The following is a 15,298-nucleotide window of genomic DNA, read 5'->3' on the forward strand; positions in this document are numbered from 1 at the left end:
ACACACAGCGCTGATGGCATAAAAAATTAAATAGAAAATGCCCAAATTTCTTGCAAATTTTCACCATGATTGTTTCTAATGATCTTTTATGTTTGTTTGCATGGTTTTGAGCCACAAAGATGGAGTGGAGAGAACGTGAGCATGAAGAACAAGACATGGTTTTTCTAAACCACCTAGAGACCATATAGACATTAACAAATAGTGGCCTGTACAATTTTTTACCATTCCGGGCATGGAGGCTCAACTAGACTTGCTAGAGTGGATGGTGGGAAAGTGGAATCTCCAAGAAGAATGCTTCATAGTTGGAGACCATAGGCTCATCATTGATGTTGATGACATTTACTTCTTGACTGGGCTTCCATCCTATGGGGTGGAAATTTCTCTGTATGGGCATAGGCGAGGTGGCGAAACCAATGCCACCTATGTGATACAACATTGCACTGACGGAGCTGCTCTCAAAAATGGGAGAATTGACATTAAAACCATAGAGGGGCTTCCTTTGAAAGCTATCGAGTTCATTGTTGCACGATTATGTGGTAGTGAAGCTTTGAATTTTCTTACAAAGGCTTAGATGCAAACCGTCGTAGAGTGTTTGCAACCTACTATATTCAACTAGAGTGAGCTGTAGTTTCTAATTTGAAAGGGAAACTAACTAGAGTCAAAATAGGAAAACTAAAAACTTTGGGTATGGTGCCTTTTTCATCTCATTCACTCTAGAATGGATCCCTCTTCTTGCTCCACAGGTAGTTATAGAGATAGGAGGACCTCATGACCCTCGCATGCTGAAATGGGTCACACTTATGGCATGCCACAGAGGTGGCGAAGGACCAACGATCTGGTATACTCCTGACTCCTTCGAGTGGCTAAAAATCAAATCATCATGATTGAATATTTTCCATACGCGGGCATGGATTATACATGTGATCTAGATATGCCACTTCTAGTTGGGATATAGTGGGCCAATCTAGGTAAAAACTTCACACTTTGGTTGTTTTTGAATTTTTGAATTTTTAATATTTTTTGGCATCCAAAACTGATTGTCTGAAATGATCATGCAGATTTGGCACCAGTGAGATCGACAAGATTACACAGATATGATAGGCGCCAGTAGCTCCCGCAGTGCCGAACCCGAATGCAGTAGAAGCATTGACTAAGTTAGAGCGCAACCTTGAGAGGTTGACCCTAGAAATATCAGATGTTGGGATAGATGACTTGCCTTTCCACTATCAAAGGCACATTGTGGGGATTCCCGAACCTATTAGACACTTTCTACGATGAGTAGATCATCATGTTGTATGCTAGCATGATCGTCATCATGCTAGTCACTATTATGAGGGCTAGATTTTTTCTTTTTGATGATGTTCCTGTTGGGAATCACGATTGTCGTTAGACCAAAAGCCGCAGGTGTTAGTCAACGATCGCATCGCTAGAGATAAGGATCCACGAGAGGTGGTTAGTCCATGCCACGAAAGACATAAGAGAATTGGTTTTTCCAATGTTCAACAATCTCCCCCCCAATGCGAGTCGGGTGTGTATCGAACTCGTGACCTACGCTTTGATACCACTTGTTGGGAATCACGATTGTCATTAGACCAAAACCCGCAGGTGTTAGTAAATGATCACATCACTAGAGATAATGATCCACAAGAGGCGGTTAGTCCATGTCACGAAACACACGAGAGCGTTGGTTTATCCAATGTCCAACAATACTTACATGTTCTAGAAATAAAGACCATGGGGCCACATGTCTTTGGATGACATTTTTGTAAAAACCACAGTTTTTTTAGAGATTTACCTAATGAAAGCTAATACTTTTATTTCAGTCTATCTTGTACAATATATGGATGAATACTACATTTATTTCTTTTCATATGTTTTACAAATGCCAATTTAACACTTAATTAGCCAATGCATTAGTTAATGTGTTTAAATTTATCAGAATATGTTGATACTCAATATAATCAAACTCTCTTTCCAAGAGACGAAACCACAAGAAAATTCTTAACATGGAAGTACTTCTAACTAAATAAACAAAATTCAAATGTAATACTATGAGTTATGAATCTAACCAGATGAGCAATCAATGAATGCCAAATGAAATGGCATCAGATAATATCTCAATCACTGCACTATACTCTACAATATTATTCGTTGTTCGACCAAGGCATATCCCATGAATAGAAACTAACTCATCTATGGGCGAATAAATGACCCAGGTTGCGGAAGATAAATTCTGAGTACTACGACTAGCACCATCAGTGAAGCCAATGTAAGTTTGAGGGAGTGTCAACATTTACAAATCAAGTGAAATACAAGATAAGCAGGAGAAGTAGCGGAACATTGTAAAAAGCTACTAAAAATTGCCACGCATAAAATATGGTACAACAATATACAAATTCTTCACCAAACAATCTAAGCATAATATTTCTTTAGGTAAAGACCATTTATGGGCTTTCCCAAAGGAATTTCGTCATAATCAACTAGTTCATATGCCCCTTTTGCTAATGCATGTTTTACAACATAAGGGCCATGCCACATAGGCCCGAATTTACCAGTGCCTAACTTATCATGCCCTTGAACATAGACCAAGACTAAATCACCTTTTGCATATGAACAAGGCTTGACATTTTGATCATACTATGATTTAACTCGTTTATTTTGGGCCTCGCTAGCTAATGGAGCATCACGACGCGTCTCATTGAGACGTACTAAGTACAATAAATTCTCTTCCTCGGCAGAAGTGGCTAGTAATAATGTTTTTTCCAGTTTCAAAGATGGTATTTCACATTCAATAGGTAAAACTACTTCCATGCTTTAAACAAGCTGGAAAGGGGTAAAACCGTCGAAGTTTTTGTTGTGGTACGATATGCCCACAAGGCTGGAAAAAGCATTAGATGTCAATCTTGTTTATGAATCCTAATAATTTGTTTAATCATGGTGGTTAAAACCTTGTTAACGGCTTCTACTTGTCCATTCACCTACGGGTAATAAAGAGTAGAACTATCATGATGCAAGCCTAGCTTCGTAGTAAGATCGATCATCATAAAGTTTTGAAAATGGCTACCATGGTCCGTGACGATGTCTTGTGGAACTCCGAACCTAACAATTACATGATTGAATATGAAAATGGATGTTGTTTCACCATCATCCTTATATGTAGGTATCGCCTCGGCCCATTTCGTAAAATAATCTACCGTAAGGATAATGTACCCATGCCCCCTAGCCGAGTGAGGGTTACATGTAAGGAAATCGATGCCCCATTTAGCGAAAGGACCGACAACAATGATTGGGTGAAGAGGATCTGGGTGTGCACGCATTTTTCGATCGTATATTTGACAATTGTGGCATTTCCGAACCGTAGTTATACAGTCTTTGGACATAGAAGGCAAAAATACCCTCACGTAGGATTTTTGAGCAGTGGAAAACCCTGGCATATGACCACCACAAGCTCCAGAATGACAATCATTTAATACCTTTTCGGCTTCCTCGTGAGTTAAAAATCATCTGAATATGGAATCGACACCATGACGATAAAGTGTATCGCCAACAATATTGTATTTCTAGGATTGGTACTAGATAAAATGAGGATTAGTTCGACTCAGTTTTGGATGAAATGTTTGGGTATGAAGATAAATGCCAATGTCTCCATACCAGGGATCTAAAGTATTGATCAGAAAGAGAGATTCGTCTGGAAGACAATTCTCTGCCAGATTTTTCGTCTCAATATTGGGAAAGCCACATAATAATTCAACAAATAATAGTGATTTCCTAGATTTGGATTTAATGAATTCCAAATCGAATTCATGTAGGATGGCTATCCATTTGGAATACTTGCCCCCTATAGATTATCTAGTAAGAATGTAAACCACGGGGTTGAAATTGAAAATCACAGTAGTTTTGCGCAATAGAATGTAGTGACAAAAACGTTGGACAACTTGAACGATTGCCAAGGCCAATTTCTCCACATGTGCATATTTTGCTTCAGTTTTGGTCAAATTTCTGCTTAAGTAATATATCACATGCTCTTCATTCAATTCGTCTTCCTGAACTAAAACCATGCCAATATTGACATTGGATGCAGGTAAGTATAAAAATTAGTCTTGATGATAATCAGGAGGATGCAACAACGGTGTATCAATCAACTCATGTTTATGTGCATCAAAGGCCTTTTGAGCCACTTCATCCCAAGTAAATGAGATGCCCTTTTTCAACAATCGAGTAAAACCTTTAGTTAAATCAGCATAGTTCTGGATGAATCGATGTAGAAACCTTGATTTACCTTGCAAACTTTGGAGTTGGTGGAGATTAGAAGGAGGCAAATTCAAAATAGCCTCAACCTTGAGTGGAATGACATGAGTGCCTTCCTTTGAAATGCAAAATCCTAGCAATCAACCAGATTGCACACAAAAAACACATTTGTATGGATTCAAGCGGATATTGTAGTGAAGAAATCTGATAAAGATAGCTCTCAAATGTGTTGGATGGTCATCATGTCTCAGGGAATGAGTTGGTAAGTCATCCAAATAAGGTTGCACAATATGCTTGATATCATGAAATGTGTAAGACATAACCCATTGGAAAGTTGCACTGACATTCTTCGAACCGAATGGGAGTTTTCTATAGGCAAAATTCCCCATGGGTAGATGAATGTGCCTTTTTTTTTATCAACTGGGAGTATGTTGATTTGGTTGTAGCCATAAAATCTGTCCATAAATGAAAATTTTTCATTTTTGGCACAATCGTCAATAATTTGATCAATATAAGGAGTAGGATAGTTGTCCTTTGGAAAAGCTTTATTGATATCCTTGTAATCAAAGCATACTCTAATAGTTCCCTGCTTCTTGTTAACGGGTACAATATTGGACACCCAATCAATAAAGGGAATTGGGTAGACGAAACCTGCTTTGAGAAGTTTCTCTACCTTAGATTTAATTGCAACAACTTTTCGCAGATGCACCAGACATAATCGTTGTTTGATAGTTTTTGCATCCGAGTAAGTCTTAATCTCATGTACAACAATGCTTGGGTCAATTCCTCGCATTTCCTCATAGGACCAAGGAAAAATGTCGCAGAATTCCTGAAATTGGGCTTTATACATTTGAATTTCTTCAAATGAGCATGAGGCACCTATGTGAATATTTTCAATAATTCATGTTTTGATTGAGATGTCAATGGTAATTATTGTAGATATGTTTCCCAGATTCCTTTCGGACTCAACTTGAAAAACTAAAATGGGTCATTCTTGACTGTCTACAATCTCAAGCGAAAACGTAGTTGAAAAATCAATCTCGATTTTATTAGGGTTATGTTGAAAAGATGAACGATGATGGTAATCATTCCATGGCATTTCATCCGAAGTCATGACTTCCATTATACTTTCGTCAGTTGAAAACATATAATCGAAAGGATCAGGAAGTGAAACTGGTTCTAACCAAGGTAAACGAGAATAGTCATCATTGATCGCATTCACTCAATCAATATCAAAAGATGATGGGTCAGAAAACAATTGAACTTCCTGATAACCCAATTCAAACGAGCTCAAAGGCATCTCATTTCCATAGGAGGTTAATTAAGACTCTGAAGGCACTATCCACAGATCATATAATTCCATAGTGCTTGATGTAATCATGTTAACCTCGCAAAATTAGAAGGAAAGTTCGGCGGAGGAAGAGAAAAAGTTCCCATTAGTGATGAGTCTTTGAGTAAATCAACACCAATACCCTCATAAAGAGTATTCGTTTTTCCGAAAAAAGGTATGCTACCCGTAGAGTTAGGGTCTGAAGTGTAGTAAGACAACTAGTCTACTTTGACAATTTTCCCTTTGTGAGGAAATTGTATCATTCGAAAAGTGATGAGACCTCTACTGACATAGCGTAGATCCAACTTCGATCAAGAAGAAGGTTGTAATCAAGTTGAGCATCAACAAATTCAACTTTGAACGTGGCCCTTTTACTCTCTAGCTCTATGGGAAGATCATTTAGGATTCCATAAGGACAAAAACCTCTTCCATCAAAGGATTTTAGAGTGGTAGGTGATTGATTGATAGTTGGAGAACCTAAATATTTCCAACAAGAAATCGACATAATACACGTAGAAGCTCCTTCGTCAACAACTGTGTGAAACACTCGTCTGGTTTTAACAAAAACTGGAATTTGGAATGCCAATTGATGAGGGAGTCTAGGTATATGACTCTCAAGATCAAAGATAATTAGATTAGAATCTTGCGGATCAATAGCTCCAATGGCTGACAACAATAGCTTTCGCTGTGTTGGGCATGTTTGTAGCACCTCAAGAGCTGACATTGTGGAAGGAGACATAGCTAGGTCTTCAACAATGTTGTAATTTTGTGCAGCTCTAGCGTGTGGATTGAAAGTGGATTTTCGAAGCACACCTTTGGGAGGTGGTCAAATCATCATGTCAGGGTTCAGTTTCTCGATCTATAATGGTTCATAAGGAGGAGGAGGAATTGAGCTGGAAGGTTGACCAGATGAACTAGCCTCATTTCCATAGTCCACGCGACCCTTAGATCCGTATTTTTTTGATCTTGTAGCTACCATAACTTGTTGGGAATACATAATCATGATATCTTGCGATGCGGAAGAGGAAGATGTGTTATGAGAAACCATTTTTCTATCTTGAGAAGGTAATGGATCCTTCAAGACAACGGGAGTTGGATAACCTTTAATGAATTTGGAAACCTTCACCTAGTTTGGGCATTCCTTCGTGTAATGATCCTCATTGCAAATAAGGAAAGGATAGCGAGGTTTTCGTTTCTCGTCAGTAGGTTCAATTTTAGCGGGTTTATCTTTTGAGAAGCATTTTGTTTCAATTTACCTTTCCCATTATTTTTACCTCTGGATGGTTGACTCTTGCCGTAGATGATTCTACGACATTAATTTCAAAAATAGCTTCTGAAGAAAGGCTTTCAACGGGTGAATATTGTATGGCCAAAGTCTGAGTACTTTTAGAATTTTTTTTTCCTCTTAGACTGTTGGTTAACAGAACCTATTATACCATCAACGACATTAGATCTTGTAGGAGTTGTAACTATTGGATCATTTGAAATTTTCGGGCATGGTAAATTCGAGATTTTCTCATAGAAGGTGTCGAATTGGATATAGACTAAGTCTAAATATTGTTCACGAGAAATTACCTACTCTTCCATGACGACACCTCCCTTAGCAACATCCTTGGTAATAACGGGAAGTAATAATTTTGTAAACCATTCAGATAAAATTTGATCTAGAATAAAAACTTTGACTAACCAACGTCTACGTCTCCATTCATGTATATGATCGGAAATGTGAGCCGATTTTGATTGTTTTAAATAATTCAATAGTTTGGTACCAATATCTTAGCGAATCGATAGCTGTAAATGGTTTTAGAACAATGTTGCTAGAGAGTTAAAGTTATGAAAATAGGCGCGAGGTAGCTCAATGTACCATTTGGCTGACGAACCAGTTAAAGTTCGTTGGAAAAGACGAAGATGGATAGAATCATTGATTAAGGAATTCTATGCACACCAAAGATGATATTCCATCATGTGGTTGGATGGATCTTCTCCTAATTTGCCTTCAAATTTGGGTATGTCACTCAGAAACTTGGTGGGAATCTCCGACCAAAAAGGATAATAATCAGTAGGATCGTTTGTTAACTGAGATAAATCAGGTAAATCTAGGGTTGCAATAAACGGTAATTTTCGGTTAGGATCTTGCTTTAAAGTTTGATAATCTTGAGGGTTAAGACCAACCCCTAGAGGAGGATACCCAATATATCCTGGAATAGCCTATGCAGTTAGAATTGGAATTCTTCCAAGGTAACTAGGGTGAACCATACCAGGTTGAGGTTGAACAGGGAGTTGATAAGTATGACCAGGGTATGGTTATGTTGTAGCGGCTACAACCACCCTCCAAAATTTTGGCCTGCACCCAATTTCGGAGCCTCCCTTGAGAGTTTCACTTAATGACTACACACACTCTGGTTCACTCCTTGAGCTCGTGTGAGTCTTCACATCCACCTTGCTTGTTCATTTCATCCAAGTTTTACATGTTAATGTCAACGTCATGCTTGCGACCATGTTTTGGTCATGCTCAAGGTCTTCGCTTTGTGTGCACATGTTGTGTTCACTATGAAAACATATGTCGCACTCACATATGGAGTCATATTGACTGTCACACAAGTGTCGTCACGGTCTACCAATGATCAATCACAAGTGTCGCGCTTGTCGCTTGCATCGTCGGTTAGTCATGTTGAGCATGTGTGTCTGGATGGTTTGAGTCGTCTCGTTGTCGAATCATGTAAATTCCTGTTTGCAGGATCACATATGCTTCTTTCACTCATTCACACACTTAGTCATTTTGTTGAACTTTTTATGACCGGACTCCCCTCTGACAGACGGACCATCACCCCGCTATCGACTGTCACCCAGAACAATGCAGAAGCACCAAGCAAGTCATTTCAAGTTGTGCTGCCCACAAGCAAATCAATCAGCCTTCACGCTGGTCAACCAGAGAGTTTGACTCGTCAGCCACCCCAGGACTGAATCCCCTCAAAAATTGCGCAGAGGCTGTTGACCTTTCCCACTCTCCTGGCTGATAAAATTGCGCAGACAGGTCAAACAGACACCCAGTGCCTGTCCTTGTCTCCCTCATAAAATTGCACATTTTTTCCAGTCAGTCCTCCCGACAGTCGACTGGCTGCTCGCCAACAAAATTGCGTAGTTTTCATGAGCAAGCCCTCTGTTGCCCAGCAGTTCGCTCAGCTCAGAAACTGCACAAAGGTGATCAGCAGGCCAGCCTCCTAACATCAGCGCAGTTTTTCCCGCCAGCAGCTCCCGGCAGCTGACTGCCAGTTCCCCTCAGGAATTGCGTAGCTTTTGTTGTCAGTGACCCAGCAACAGACTGCCAGTTCCCTCCAGGAATTGCGCAATTTTTGCTGCCAGTGTCCCCACAGCCAGCTGCTAGTTCCCTCCAGAAATTGCACAGTTTTGGCTACCAAGCTCCCACTGTCCGCTCATTCTGGAAACTGCGCAGATTTTGCCTGCCCAGCCTTCCTGTAGCCCGGACTGTTCCTCTAAAAAACTACGTAGTTTTGTCCTCGAACTGATCCAGACCGAGCAGACAGTCATTGTCGATCCAGATTTCCCATCTTCATCACCCAGTGACTCTTGCATAGTTTTCATCAACAGTGCCCGGAGCCTCCATCCCGCCTCGTAACCTTGTTGTCTCTCTTGGTCACCTGCATCCAAAATGATCATGTATCATGGTAGACTAGGAGGTTTTTGGATTTGATGTCGTCTCGTCATGAGTGATTGCAGGAACAGGTACACAAACAAACATGGCATGATGATGAATGGGATGAACGAAGGGAGCACATGCAGAAGGACAGGTTCACCAACAGACGAACAAACGATGCATGCAAAGAGATGTGCTCACGAATGGATGATCATGCAAAGATGTGTTCGCAGACGGACGGACGAGCAAACATGCAAGATGTGCTCACGGACGAATGAACGGACAAACATGCACCTTTCACGAACAGACGAACCTGTCAAGCCTTCCAACATACAAGCAAGGAGCAACGTGCAAAAGCAACATCAAGCAAACCAACGACCATCGAAGACTCCGCGCACTTTTCCATGCGGAGGTGAATTTGTGACACACCATGAGGACATCCATCACCCAGCAGCACTGCAGCTCGACATGCACACTAGCAGTAGCACGAATGTACCAGCACTGTCATGTCGAGTCATGTCACGAGTCATGTCGTCCACATATCTACTATGGGCCATACTGTCTATCAATGTAATGTAACGTGGAAGTCCAAGAGACCCACTTGTTGCATAAAGAGTCATGTAAAGTCCAAAAGTCATGGAAGTCAAACGGTCATGAGGATAGTCGAACAGCCACAAGGTTCAGTTTCACCCTTGGCTTTAAATACCCCCTCATTTGTACATGCAAATGACTTTTCACCTTAGCTCCTCCCATATAGCCTTGAGAGTCTGTAATATTTTCTTTGAGGAGTAAGTAGTGGCTCCAATGCCCTGCCCATGGGGTTAGTGATGTATGGTGTAACGATGTGTCTTGGAACTTTCTCTTAATTCAGAAGCCTACTAACAGGCCAAAACATTTTCACACATGTATTGTAACTGTTGTAAGACTAATCTTGAACACTTGTAATGCATGTTGCTTTAACCTGTGTTTAACACTTGAACTCATTCACTTGTTGTAATACATAATCTATTAATGAAAATGTGTTGTATATGTTGTTAACGTTGTCCTGCCCGTGGTGGCTACCTCCCCGAACATCAGACATACCTTTCACATAAAACTTGCTATAACAACTGTTGCACTCACGCGGACTCATCCGTTGAGTGTTGTACGTGTTATCTTCCCTTGTGTGTTGTGACTGCCGCATCCGTGTGGAATTCTCCTTCGGAAGTTGTGCATGTCCTGTTGTGTTGTGTGTTCCTAGCAGAGTTGGGGCTTCCTCCCAACTGACTTGGGACTCACTCCCACCCTCTCCCTCTACAGTGAAAGAACCATTGACACAAGTAACACTAGTAATCACCAGGCACGTGAACCTCACTTATTGAAGACAAAGCAAACAACTCTCTTGTGCTGATAAGCAAGAGTTGAGGCAAATCCTTAAGATAATGGTAATCAGGCCATCATACCGGATGGGACTCCCACACCAAACGGTGTGAGGTCTAGTTGGGACTTCATACTGGGGTGATCCCTTGAATGTTGGCGGGTCTAGCATCATCAACAGGTTGACTATGGAAAGGTTGAGCTTGACCCATTTTACCTAAGTAATACTGCCCTTGTACAGGTTAAACATGTAAAGGTTGACCTTGAACAAATTGATTTTGAACAGGTTGACTTTGGATTAATTGACCTTGAAAAGGCTGGTTTTGGAAAGTTTGACCATGGAAAGGTGGAATTTGAAAAACTTGTACTTGAAAAGGTGGAACTTGATAAGCTTGACCTTGAAAAGGTGTTTTCATTTTTCCTATAGTAGGTTGTCTGATAGGAGTATGTGGTGTATACTGGACCATAGGACCGGTTTGATAAGAAGAAGCATGAGGGATTTCCTGAATGGTTTGAGGAACAAGTATTTGAGGGGTAACTGGAACGATCGTTTTCGATACTCCTGGGATCGGTGTCTGAGGTGAACTTGGGATCAGCTATGAAATATTTGTTTGAACATGTGTTTGAGGTGCACTCTAGACAGGTTGTTGAACCGATTACTAAACAGGTTCTTGAATGGGTTGTTGAACAAGTGTTTGAGGAATTCCTTGGATAGGTTGTTGGATAGTTGTTTGCAGAATTCCCTGAAAAGACTGTTGTATAGGTACGAAAATACTTGGAATGGGTATTTGAGGACTAGCTTGTCTAGTAGGCTAAACAGGTTGATAAACTATCACTTATAGAGCAACTGGAGAAAATTGTTGAGAAAAATCAGGGTTCCAAATAGTGTTCGTCCCAGGATAAGGAGTACCAAGTAAAGGTTGAGCTACAATAGGTTGACCTGGACTGGGCTGAGGTATATGACCATAATTTCTAGTAAAATTTTGACCTCCAACCATAGGATAAGGTCTGACAACAGGTTTTACTCCAGGTGGAGGATAAAGTGGTTACCCCCCAGGCAGGTAATAATCACCAGTTGGTGTTGTTTGAGGGTCACCTAATTTACTAGATACCATGTGAATTTGTTGGTCTGAAGTCATAGGCACTTCAAGCATGGATGTCATGCTCTGAATAGTAGATGTAGTTAAACCGGATGACCAATTAGAAGGTTGAGGAGAAGAAGCAACTCTTGAAAAATTCCCTATAAGTGACTAGTATCCAAGAGGAACTGACGGACCACCATACAACAATGATTTTGGGGAGCTAGTAAACATAGATGAATGAGTAGGTTGGCTCCCAATAGGAATTTCTGACATGGTTCTTCTCGGTGAATAAAAAGGAATGTGTTGAGATGGAAAACTATGACCTAAAAAGTCCAAAGGGGTAGAATACCAAGAATCAGGTCGGAAAGGATCGAAAGGAACTCTTGGAAAAACTCTTGGGTCAAAATATTCACCAGCGGTAAATGGAGAATGAGGTGTTTTTTCCTCTTCGTTTCTGGTAATATCTTCAATGCTAATTAACCTAGGAGGTAATCCAGTCATAATTATCAGCTTCCTTAGAGGTGAATGTGGCTCAAGAGTAGGAGTTATAATAGTTGAAGGTGATTCAACTTGATAAATATCAGACTCAGGTTCTTCTACTTCTGGTTCGGTTAGTTCAATGTCTGAAACTTCACTAGTATTAGATTGAGTTTGAAATACTCCGTAATCTCTAGGTCAGAATGAACTAAGCCCAATTCTACTTCTTGCATTGGATTCACTTCGGTTTCTACTGTCTCATATTGTAAAACTGTAGATGTTTCAGGTTGTTCTGAGGCTCCAGATCTTATTGATTTTGACCTTTCACTTTTATCTTTTCCAATTGACTACGTGTAAACTCAGGGGGTTTACCTTGCATTCTATGTGACTGCCTTGGTGATTCAGACATGATGGAATTTTTATCACAAAATCAAACAATAATCACAATTTGTTATGTGGACTTATCCCTCTTTCGGACAAGAGCAGTCTCCCTAGACTCTAGAGAAATCTAGTAACAAACAACCAGGAACTGCTACCTTTCTCTAGACTATGATTGACTAAAACAAATACTATGATAGAGGACACTTACCGTTTAATCGAAATGATTGATGAAGTCCCCTTCAAAGATTTCGATCATCATCTCCTCCTTGATGATTTAGAGATCTTCACATCACTTCCCACACCTTCTCCATGTTGTCCTAACGAAGATTTGCACATACATAAACATACATGAGATCAAATCATCCAGTATCTAGCATAAGAGGTAAATGAACTAATTAATCCAATCATGTATCATAAACTGATCAATATGCAATCACAATATATGTAGGTGATCAAGGAATCCTACAAATTATATCAACAAAGATGTAATTGAGAAAGAACAATTGCCTTTATATTAATAAAATGGAGAATAGTCTTACAACCATGAAGCCTTGATGTTACAAGTCCCTTCCCACAATCTCCAACCCTCTCCTTGAATGAATAACCTTTCAACCTTATTCTTGCAACATAAGCCTACTTCCAACAATCCTTTTCAAACCTCAAGCCTAAGTTAGCTTTATAGGCCAAGAGTGGGAAGTTTGGGATCCATTTTCCAAGGGATGAGATCCACTAATGGTGGGATAAGGGTTCCACAAAGAGAAGGAGTTTCTCTGTGATGGGAGGGATCAGGGCTGAATAGGGAACCATTCGAAGATTGTTAGTTGGAATATATACGACTAACAAAGCTTCTAGACTTTACTTTTTATTTTTACATGCATTAAGTCATGTTTGTAGGTCATAGTGTAAGACAATGCGTACTTATGCATAGTTCCTAATGGACTCTTCTACGTATCTGCAGAAATTGAATAAGGAATCGCGCAAGAAGGAAAAAACATGGTTTTGAACCATGGGATCCAGGAATTCCACTTTCGTTGGGATAATTTGATTCTAACTTTGCAGGGGAATGATTTGGGACACATTTATGTATAGCAAAATATCCAAACCGATGGTCATTTTCCTAATGCGACAAAATGACGCGTAACACTCTCTTATCAAGTGTATCAAATAATTAGCCATCCCTGATGGTATCAACCTTTTCTGAATTGTGCCCATCATGAGATCTACTGCGATACGCTCCATTAGTTCTTTCCTCCTGTCCATGAATGATCCTAAGCGGTCCTTGTCTTTGCAAGTCTAACAAACTCTGAAGAATAACTGCACTAACCTCTGCTTGTTTCTCCTGTGCCCTGACGAGTTTCTCTTGTAACTGAATGATTCTGTCATTATCTTCTTTGAAACTTCTTATTTTTGCATTCAAACTTCTCAAAGTGTCTACCATATGAGGGGAGTACTCATCACCATGTTAATCATATGATCTATAGGGATAATCTCATGAACTATAATCCACCATTTTTCTAGTCATCTTTGATCTTCTTCTTCCTACAAGTATATCATGTCAGCTAAACCAAAATATAAACATAACCAACATAAGTTAGTATAGTTCAGGGGAGAATATATCGTCTGCAAGATCAACCATATTAGCACAATACATGTATAATCATAATAATAATAGTGTATAGACTTCATCTCAATCAGCATCCCAGTTACCATGCATGAAGCCACAACTATAACACCAAATAGACGCAATGCATGCATAACGACATGTAGACATTGTCATGTATAACTAACACATATATCACTGAAATGAATTCACAAAAAATGCATCCCAACAACAACGTCATCAACTTATATATGACAACACAACTGTAAAAATGACTACCACCATTCATACATAACAAGCACATATACAACCTTCATGCATGCACGACAAACACATTCTACCCATCCAGTCCAAGGGTTGAACTATGCTCTAATACCACTTTGTAGCACCCTCTTGCCACACTTACCCAAGCTTATCGGTCCACTGGGGTAAATATGTAACAAAGAGTTGCTATGATGTGATTCAAATACCTAAGTACATTTAAGGAAGTGGAACTTATGAATTGAAACTTTACTGACCTCCCTCAGGTGCTGCAGGACCCCCAGGAGCTAACCAACTACTCCATGTTCCCAACTCCTAAGTTAACTTGTTTTTTCATTGACCAAAAACCCCAGTCTCTCCCATGACAAGGCCTCTATGTGACCAAAACCCTCTAATCACTCCCATAGGCCTACTTCCCAACGACTACAGTCTTTTTCAGACAATTATGTGCCAATTTCCACGATATCTAAGCCATGTTTTGTGGGCTAGGGTCCAGACCTCTGACCAGAACTTAATGAAGCTCTCAGAAATGATAAATAACACATAGACAATGCCTCTAATGAAAAACTTGAACAAGGACCTAACCTGACTCATCCTAGCCATGATAGGCATTTCATTAAACATATCATAAGCATGTAATGTATTGGTCTTAAATACACATCTGAACATAGGGGCCTCATAATTATATGATATTTGTCAAGAAGGTCTGATTCCCTCTCATAATAGTTGCATTATCATCTATTAGGTCATACATTCATTAAGAATTCATTTACTAATCAAAACATGATGAGAGTCATAACTAAAGTTTATCATAAAACATGCTTATAACCAACATATAACCAGAATAATAACAATGATAGAACAACCATCAAAGCCACATAATAACAAGTACGTTTACTCATGAAATA

Source organism: Pinus tabuliformis, chromosome 4_1 (genome assembly GCF_031772625.1).
Source record: "Pinus tabuliformis cultivar Carrire ecotype Pingquan chromosome 4_1, CPIR1, whole genome shotgun sequence".
In the NCBI taxonomy this organism is placed as follows: Eukaryota; Viridiplantae; Streptophyta; class Pinopsida; order Pinales; family Pinaceae; genus Pinus; species Pinus tabuliformis.